At 41.7% G+C, this 10,277-nt stretch overlaps 2 long non-coding RNA genes across 2 annotated transcripts in view; one reads left to right on the top strand and one right to left on the bottom strand.

The window, feature by feature from the left end:
* LOC104963061 (uncharacterized) overlaps window positions 1-1,157 on the top strand; it is a 23,338-nt gene extending 22,181 nt beyond the window's left edge. The window contains exons 3-4 of the long non-coding RNA XR_800273.1: window positions 496-607; window positions 1,073-1,157. This is a non-coding gene — a long non-coding RNA (uncharacterized lncRNA). The remainder of the gene's footprint in view (window positions 1-495; window positions 608-1,072) is intronic.
* A 4,770-nt stretch (window positions 1,158-5,927) lies between these two features.
* The window catches only part of LOC104963058 (uncharacterized), a 15,828-nt gene continuing 11,478 nt past the window's right edge, over window positions 5,928-10,277 (bottom strand). The window contains exon 3 of the long non-coding RNA XR_800272.1: window positions 5,928-6,165. This is a non-coding gene — a long non-coding RNA (uncharacterized lncRNA). The remainder of the gene's footprint in view (window positions 6,166-10,277) is intronic.

The following is a 10,277-nucleotide window of genomic DNA, read 5'->3' as shown; positions in this document are numbered from 1 at the left end:
CATTTCTGTTCTGGACATATATGCAAATAAGCAGATATTTAGTAAAATAAACCCTCATTTGCATATTTAAACTTATCATTTTAGAAAACGTGTCAAATAAATAAGAGGGTCTTTATGTATGAGATCAGCTGGGGAAGTGAGGCCATATCTGTCCCCTTTTTTTTCACTTGAACACACACACACACACACACACACACACACACACACACACACACACACACACACACACACACACACACACACACACACACACACTCTCTGACATTGAAACTGTTATTTGATTAATCATTTAGTCAATACAAATGTATTCTCCAAATCTACTTGTTTTGGTACTTCTGCTTTATATCCTTGTTGATTTATCATCTTAGTTTTCTTCCCCTTTTTTTGGCATATCATGGAGTAAACAATTCATTATTTAAATTAATTTACAAAAAAATAGAAGTACTTTTATCTCATTTCTATCCATACACATTGTGCCGGTGTTTGATTGGACAGATCAGCGGAGAACGAGCGCGTGGGGAACATCACCGTGGCTGCCTGGCAGATGGAGGACAGAGCAGACCAGAGGGTGTCGACCGGCTGGCTGCCAGACGGCATCAACGGGCGGGTGAGGGACACGGTCCTCCTGGAGCATTCGGTTAAACATTTCAATTCTGTATTTAAAGAAAAAATATTGTCATCTGTTGAGGGTAAATATAAAAAAAACACTCATCATTAAACCTCAGCTAGATTCATTTCTGACTGCTGGCCCCGTATGCCTGAAAGACAACAGACCAGATGATACTTTGTCATTTCAGTTTATTTACTAGTGAGTCGTATTTCCGGCAGTTGGTGGCCATCGCCTCTCGACTAATGTGACAAATGTGTTTCCTGTTTGTCTGTGTTTGTTTAGTGCTTTCTAATTCAACAAAAGACACTTAGCCTTGTATATGTAGAGATGAAGTTGTCACACAGCCGCACAGGGCAGTGAAAGGACATGTGTGTGTGGATGAGGTTTGTGAGTATAGGCCTAACGGCTGATCAAGGTGTTAGGTGACTCTGTGTAACACCTGGTCATGTGTGTGTCCTGCAGACGGTGCTGCCGGTCGATGAGAGCCTCACAGAGTCGATGGGAGTCAGAATCAAGTACGCCTCGCTATGCAAAGACCCCCTGCTGCGCTCAGGTATGACACTTTTCTATTTTCATCCATATGGATCTGATGCGGTAATTGTACCTAAAATTGTGCTCACAAATGTAGGATTGTGTTGTTTAGGTTTAACCCTCGTAATGTCCTCCCGATTACTATGCAGCTTGTGCCCTCTGGGGTCAAAAATGACCCCATCTGGTTTGTTTGATATTTAACGCATAAAGTATAAAATGTGAATAAATGTTGTGTTACACCTTTAGTTCTACCTCAGTACAACCCATTACCACACATTTCTCCCTCAGTTTTGGAATTTAGTGCTGATAGACCCTTATTTATATGAAATTATACCATTTTCTGATAAAAAAAAAAAAGTGAAACAATGAATTAATTTGACCATATTGTATTGTGACTATTTGTCTTATCAGAGGCTGGATATGTCCAAAGTTTACGTAAGGATGGCCCTTTTTGAATAATTTATATATTTTTAATAACAACACATAATCACACCTTGTGCCCTCTGGGTTCATTTTTGACCCGCGCCCACGTCTTGCTTGACTCTTTATTTCAAAGAATAAAGTATGGGAAATGTCAATCCATTTGTGTTACACCTTTTAGTTTTGCTTCAGTCCAACCCAATACCATACATGTTTCCCCTTTGGTTTTGGGAATTTAGGGCCAAAAGATCTTTTTTTATATGGAAATGTTACGCGTTTTCTGAGTTAAAAATATAAATGAATTATTTATAATTTGAAACATATCGTAATTGTGACTATTTGTCTTATCAGAGACTGGTATATGCAGTTTTAGTTCCAAAACGCCTTATGGAAAAAATTTATGCATTGCTTTTAATGAGAACACATGATCACCGGACCTAGTGGCTAAAAAAATGGCCTAAAGCTTACGTACTGGTTTTACGACGAGCGTCACTGCAGTTCTGCTATTGACTCGGTCAATGTTAGAACAAAGAGTCTATAAAAAAGCTGAATATTTGAAGAAGACAACTAGCCAATGTAAATATTTGTGACACACTTAACCTTGTCAAGGTTACCATCGATTCCTGAGCAGGTGATTGATAGTCTTTCGATGATTTTAATGGTGTATGTCATCCCTGTAGCTCACAGCTGATAGCTATGGAGGAGCCATCAAAGAACATTTCTCTGTTATAAGGGCGATGATAACACCAAGTCATAGGTCTCGGGTGAAGGCAAAGCTTCGATGAGAAACGAGCATGTCTACACCAATAAAGGGGAAGCTCAATAGATTTGTAGTACTATAAGCAACCAATGCGTAAACAGCATTCGCAGCGCTAGACAAATAAATAAAAGAGTTATAAAAAAACTCCCTGAAGAACATGTGTTATCGTTACAAGGAAAACAGATTGCATTCCATTCATATAATATCATGACATACCACCAGCAGATATGCCAGATGTATATCTGCATATTACCATGCGTAGATTGAACCTTGGCATCGCATGCTGCCCTATTTTATTCCCATATTTTCCCTGTCTCTGATCTACTGTGGGAAGAGACAAACGTGACCTCTGACATGGACCAGGCGCTCAGAGACAGTAACATTACTGCCTGAAATGCAACATCATTTATAAGCAGAGAACCACGTATTCTAAACGTCTCGAATTGAGCAAGTTTGTCTCTATTCGACGATGGCTTATGGTTGAGTCTTTGGCATCAAATGTTATCGACTCTGAGTGTTCATGAAACTTTTAAGTTGTCATGGTGAGCACGGAAAATGCTGCTCCTGACCACAAGTCAGCATTCCATCACACTGTGGGCATGATAGCCCTCTTTTGGCAGGCCATGTGTTCTGGTACCCACGCCTGCTATGAACAACAAACCCACTGTATGAGCACTGGCAGTGCTGTACCATTGGATAACAACGTTCTCCATGTTTTAACACAGTAAACACGCGGCGCTCCTAGGTAGTATGTACAGCCACAGTGTGGCCTATGGCCTTTTAGGGGCCCAGAATACGCATAAAAAGCCGCCTATCAGCAGCACACCGTGAGATCCTTGTCATACAGGGAATTGAAAGCACTTTAAGCACATCATCTGTACTGCTGTATGCCAAGGCAGGTTTGCCATGCCACTGTACTGTAACTAGAGGCTCATCATTAGAGCACACGTTTATTTATAAAGCTTTGTGTAAACTCCGTATTACAGTCTGTTCACTGATCACAGCAGAGAGTTGCAAGCGCCTACTGTCTGATCATCGTCATGCATGTAGCTATTTGTTAGATGTGCTCAAAAGAGGTGCCAGGACTGTCCACTACTAACATAGACAGTCCTTTATGTATGCGCGCTCCATTGTTCATTTGAACAATATCAGCAAGAACCTCTTTCGAACTCGAGCAAGTGGTCCATGTCTCGGGCATGTTTCAGAGAAGCTAGGTCTCTAAATGACATCGATTGTTGATACTATGGGCCTCCACTCTGCCCTAAATCCTCTATAACTATGGTAATGTATCCCTGTAAACCGGTTAAACATGATGATGATCTTTTAATGTCATATGTTATAGTGGAAGCTTCATATGCTGCATGTCTCTCTCAGAATGAAAAAGTGATCAATGATCCTCATTGGGACAAATCTCCGTTAACTGACAAAGGTTTGATCAATGACATCAACAGAATACATTGTACGTGTGTGTTTGTGAGTCAGTGTTCCAATGAAGTGAGGTAGTGTTGTGTGTGTGTTTTGTTTATCAGTCTGGTTGATCTGATAGATGTGGGCTCTAGCCCTGGCGCTGAGTCACAGTTTGAAGCGGTTTGTGAACAGAGTGTCAGGGAGCCAGCTGAGTGAGTGGAACTCTTGTTCATCTCTGTGATGCTGCAGGGCTGTGGTGTGGTGGTAGAAGTGCGTGCGAGGGGTCACTTTCTCTGTTAGATGTAGCCAAATTTAATTGATCGTTTCTGGATTTGTAGTTAAAATTCTCTCCTCCTCATCTCCTCTCTCACCTCTCTCTCTCTCTCTCTCTCCTCTCTCTCTCTCTCTAATCTCCCTCTCCATAATCACTGCACACCCCCATAACCTTGATGTAATAGTAGGACACACGCCACCACTGATAACATCTCAGAGGATAATTTGATGTGGCTTATTTTTCAGCCGCCAACCTCAGCAACAGCATAGGCGAAAGCAGATTTTAGAAAACGCCATTTTTTGTGCATCTTGATTGCAGTGACCTTGAACGCAAAGAAAATACTTTTTAGCCCTACGGTGGAAATANAATAGTTTAAAATAGTTTTATTCCACTGTTTAATAACCTGTTCAATACAAACATGCCACTTGTAAAAATGAAATAACATTTCTGTGAACTGATATTTGTAACAAATATCAGTTCACAGAAATGTTATTTCATTTTTACAAGTGGCATGTTTGTATTGAACAGGTTATTAAACAGTGGAATAAAACTATTTTAAACTATTGGAAAACACGGAAAATGTGTGTGTATTGAGATTAACCATTAAGATGACATACACATGAAGTCATGAACACTAACCCAGACATTAGTTGTCTAACTTGAACCTAAGACACTTGTAGCCCGTCTCTGCTGACGCACAATAAGGGGAATGTCAACACAGACACCTGTCAGCCCGCACTCTGCTGTTCCTCAGCACCACTCCCCCTCCCTCCCTCTGAAATTATGAATGCAAAGCGTAGTAATCATAGATAACACGGCAGGGTCCGTGACAGTTTGTTTTCATCTGATTTCAAATAAACAAAGTCTTGGTTTTAAGAATATTAAACTTGTTTCGCCAAATTCAGATGATTAATACAACTTTTAAGCTTGTAAAGGCATAATTACAAGAGGCAACTTAACGTCACAGCAGGCATAACAACAGCCTGTAATTCTTGTGAGGGTTTCCCCGGGAAACAAACACAATACACACAAATGCGTTACAGATTATTTCGCGGTATTTGAAATCATGTACGCAGCTCGCGACGTAATTAGGAGTCTAGTGGACACTATAATTACTACAAGTAAAAAAAAATTAAAAATATATATTTTTTTAATTAATTACGTTGCTCATAAATTAATCTGAGGGCCGCAAAAAGAGGAGGTGGGGGCCGCATGCGGACCGCGGCCCGCCATTTGCCCATCCCTGATATATGTAGATGATAGCAATTAGACCACCAGGTTGAAAAGAGAAACGATTCGTCACACTTTGATTTGTTTAGAATTCTCCTCTGAGCTATAAGCAGTGCAGACTCTTAAACTAACTGGAATATCTACTGGGATACGTTAACGTATATAACATTACATCACGGTCCTCTGGACTCATTATGGTCTGCTTCAGGGTGGTTCACTGTGGTTCAAGAGGTGACCTACAGGTTTAATACTCTGTGTTTGTGAGAGTCATTTGAAATGTAGTGATGCTGCAAGTGGCTGAGAGAAAAGCAAGGCTCTTTTTTAACACTGGCCATCCCTTGATAGTGTTAAATTATGAAAGTTAATTGAAATTATGTTTTTTGTTTACTCAAAGGCATTTACATAGTTTTTAGTATTGTTTTATTAGTGGTGTGTATAATCCTTTAACAACATCTCTAAGCCATTAAGCGATAGTGATTATAAACAGATTAGTTCATGAACTTTATAGATGTTGACGCATAAATTTAAAAAAAACGTATATATATATCTAATTTAAAATATAATAAGACTTCAGGCACAAGACAAAAATGTATCTGTAGAATGTGCTACTTTTCTCTTTAGATTTAGAAATGTAAATACATTCGTATTTTTGACATTTTTTTAGAAACAATTTCATTTTGAGATGCTGCTCCTCACCAGCGAGAGCGAGTCCGATCATCTCGTTGGACAGCTCGAAGGTGCTGGCTCGGTACACCGACCACGGCCTCTGGTTCCTGGAGCCGAGCTTCCGGACCCCCGCCATGCCTGTCCGGGAAGAGCGGGCGACGGCAGGAGGCCTGAACACACACCCTCACACACACGGTCACACACTCCCATGTGAGGTGCCCCTCTTCCTGCGCAGATCCACGGCTGCTCCAGAAAGCAGTGTGTCCTCTATGAATAAGAGAGAACATTAGATTTAAACGACATGAAGTCAAACATTCTTCTTTCTTTAAATCAATCAAGCAGGTTTTCAGGTGATGTTATTAGGTTAACATTTGCTTAATCCCCTCAGCAGCCTAAAAATTTTGTGAAGTTAAACAAAAACAAAACAATGAGGGCATGTGTGATGCTGAGCACCTTCTGCCTCCTTCAGTGCTCTGAACATCAGCACGTGTAATGTTCAGAAAATAAAAAAGTTTCTTGCTTCAGCAGTTTGTGTGTGTGTGTGTGTGTGTGTGTGTGTGTGTGTGTGTGTGTGTGTGTGTGTGTGTGTGTGTGTGTGTGTGTGTGTGTGTGTGTGTGTGTGTGTGTGTGTGTGTGTCATCCCATATAAAACTTAGAATTTGCATTTTATGTGGCTATTTATTCTCAGCATATCATGACGTTGCTAGGAGACTGTAGGTTTTTCCTTAGGTCCTCCGCATTATTTTTTGTGCTTCTGCATCTCTTCCTCCTCATGTCCTTTGCCCTTTTTTGTCTTTACGTCCATCTCTCGCCATCTTCCTCCCTTGCCAGTTATTTTCAACAGAAAACAGTTTATATTCCCAAATTGAAATGTATTTTGCTCAATTTCATCGTAATCGTCTCCCTCCATACCTGCATGAAGGCTTTCTCCTGTCCCACTCTTTCGTTCTCTCCTGCTTTCGTTCTCTCTGTCCCATTTTTTGAAGAGCAATTAGCCTATTTGCAGCAATGGGACAGTATCTGACAATGGTCTAGATACATATAGGTCTATTTTTGGTACATTTGTGCTCTTTTTATAGTAGAAAATGTGTTAAATAGATTCTGGTCAATGTTGTTAATAGCTCATGCCAGAGAGTTGGCATACATTCAATGTGATTCTCAAAATTAGTAGAACATTGATTTGTTTTTTGTTCTCCTTTTTAAAAACAGACCCACAGAGTGATCCAATTTTATTTGTGTTTCTGGGTTAGTGAGCTAATTAAATGGAGGAGAAACTGCCTGATATAAAGGAGAGCTCCAATGTTGCAGTTATCTGCGTAAAAGATCTGTGCATGTATTTGTTAAACATGTTTACTTGCTTGTTCCTGCCTGAAACAACAAAACTGGGATCGACTGAAATGTAAAAATGCAGGGGAATAATGTAAAAGCATGCACTGAAGGGAAAATCAAGTTGTTTGTGCAACAGCATGAGCTGTGACAGTGCTGGAGGCCCCACAGACACTCAGTCATCAGCCTGAAGGGCCTTTTAGCTAATCGCTGAAGTGTTGCTGAGCGGTGACACTGGCATGTAAACAGAAAGCAGTTCAACAATTAAATGATAGCTTACTAAAAAGGGCAGGAAAGGTATAAGGTTAATAGATTATGATTTTTACAAGATAGGTTAGTGTCAGCTAGATTTAAAGGGAGTTAACCCTGAATATGCCTTCATTCTGATAAGTTTTTAGCTAAGAAATGTCTTGCCTTCCTCACTTCTATTTGTTTATTTTTATCCATGTATAGAGTTATTTACCTATGCACATTGACCTGTCCATTAACATTAAATGTAACTGCCCATCCTTGCATGCTTATACAAATAATCAGATCTGTGAAAACAAAATAACCAATATACAGTGGGGCAAAAAAGTATTTAGTCAGCCACCAATTGTGCAAGTTCTCCCACTTAAAAAGACGAGAGAGGCCTGTAATGTTCATCCTAGGTATACCTCAACTATGAGAGACCGAATGAGGAAAAGAAATCCAGAAAATCACATTGTCTGATTTTTAAAGAATTTATTTGCAAATGATGGTGGAAAATAATTATTTGGTCAATAACAAAAGTTCATCTCAATACTTTGTTATATACCCTTTGTTGGCAATGACAGAGGTCAAACGTTTTCTGTAAGTCTTCACAAGGTTTTCACACACTGTTGCTGCTATTTTGGCCCATTCCTCCAGGCAGATCTCATCTAGAGCAGTGATGTTTTGGGGCTGTCGCTGGGCAACACAGACTTTCAACTCCCTCCAAAGATTTTCCATGGGGTTGAGATCTGGAGACTGGCTAGGCCACTCCAGGACCTTGAAATGCTTCTTACGAAGCCACTCCTTCGTTGCCCGGGCGGTGTGTTTGGGATCATTGTCATGCTGAAAGACCCAGCCACGTTTCATCTTCAATGCCCTTGCTGATGGAAGGAGGTTGTCACTCAAAATCTCACGATACATGGCCCCATTCATTCTTTCCTTTACACGGATCAGTCGTCCTGGTCCCTTTGCAGAAAAACAGCCCCAAAGCATGATGTTTCCCCCCCCCATGTTTCACAGTAGGTATGGTGTTCTTTGGATGCAACTCAGCATTCTTTCTCCTCCAAACACGTCTAGTTGAGTTTTTACCAAAAAGTTCTATTTTGGTTTCATCTGACCATATGACATTCTCCCAATCCTCTTCTGGATCATCTAAATCAGGGGTCACCAAACTACGGCCCGGGGGCCGGATCCGGCCCGCCACCCCCCTTTGACCGGCCCCCACCCCCTCTGCCCCCCACTACTTGAACCGGCCCTATGAGGCAAATCCCCAAAAGTCGTCATGGCTTATTTTTTTCAAATTGGTTTTTGGAAAATAATAACATGTCTGCGTTTGGTATTTTGTTGATTTTGTTTCAGTTAAAAAAATTATATTTAGTTATAAAATAAAATGCACTATATTTGCCGAATTGTCGTCACCCGACATGATGGAGATCAAGTGAGTGACAGACAACGCACGCGTAGAGAACTGTCAGTGTTCAGGACAGCAAAAATGGCTAACGTTAACGAAAAGTTGATGGAGTGCAGAATTTTCAAAGAACAGTGGACCAAGGCAAGACCGGAGGCCGTCGAGAGCAGTGGCAAAGGGAAATCTGACGTCCTTCCACACTAAACCCCATCGTCCAGCCATCTTTGCCGCGTTGTGAAACGAGTCGGATATTGTGGCGCTAAGAGACCGACATCAAGCTCGGTTAGGAGCACGTCTGAGTTCTGAGCTCCTCTCCTTTCCGGGGACCCTGTGACGACACAAAGTGTTGGTTAAAAAGGCCTCACGCCAAACAGCTGTCCTGTCACGCTCGTTGGTAGAAGTACTGTCTGCGGTGAAGTTTTGAAACGTCGTAAACCTGACACTCACCACGTCAGTCGGGACACAGACAACATATCTACCCCCCCCACGCTCTCAAGAACAGCACTACCGCACTGGTAGCAAGGAACGCACATAAGCGCGCCCTGACAGTCCGCCTCTGGCTGGGTAGTTCGCTCTGATCGGTCTCGGACGGGCAACGCACGGTTGGTAATGACTCCCGCACGCGGGTAATGGCTATCACTTACAACCATTGTCATTAAATGAGTTTAGTTGGTCTACAGATCTATTGCTGGTTTGAGAAAGGTCAACAAGAGTCAGCGTGATGTCACCCTCTTATATGAGAGCGAGAGGACCAACAGTTCATAGGAAAGAACTCGAAAAATCATCGACGCGTCGAGGAGTCTGGAAGTTCTCGAAAAGCTATTATGTGATAATCTTATATATTTACTCGCCAACACGAAAACAAGGACGCTGTAGTTTTTCTTTAATCATCGTCAGAGTAGGGTACCATAGGTTACTCCGATTATTTTGAACTAACACCACTGCGAAAGAGCAAGTCGACTTGCGAGTATTTGAAACAGGTTCTAAGAAGATGAGCGGACCCAGTATCACCAGCGCCTCCTCTGAGTGTGGCAACTGACGAGCAGAGAACAGCCTGGTGGAGGAAGCCGGTGTCGCTTCCTACGTAACAAATTGTTTCAGGGGTAGTCACTTCCCGCAAAAAGGTACCCATCGATCATACACTCGATGGAACTTCGATCGAGCTTGTCGCGGACCAAATGGAACCCAAACCGCTACTTACAAACAACAACACGAACCGGCCAGCGGAAAGTAAGACGGCCTAAGACAGACGAGAAACGAACGGGAGCGTCTCGCTTTTTCCGACGTTGGCCACCGCCAGAACTTCAGTGACGACCGCCCAAAAGCACCACTGCTGCGTTCTAATATAAGACTTTGGCGGGTGTAGAGAGAAATGTCTATTAGTTTCACCAGGCCAAGAAATAATGACTTGTTT

Source organism: Notothenia coriiceps, unplaced genomic scaffold (assembly GCF_000735185.1).
Source record: "Notothenia coriiceps isolate Sejong01 unplaced genomic scaffold, NC01 NC01_scaffold00035577, whole genome shotgun sequence".
Taxonomy (NCBI): Eukaryota; Metazoa; Chordata; class Actinopteri; order Perciformes; family Nototheniidae; genus Notothenia; species Notothenia coriiceps.
This window is presented reverse-complemented; position numbering and strand designations above follow the sequence as displayed.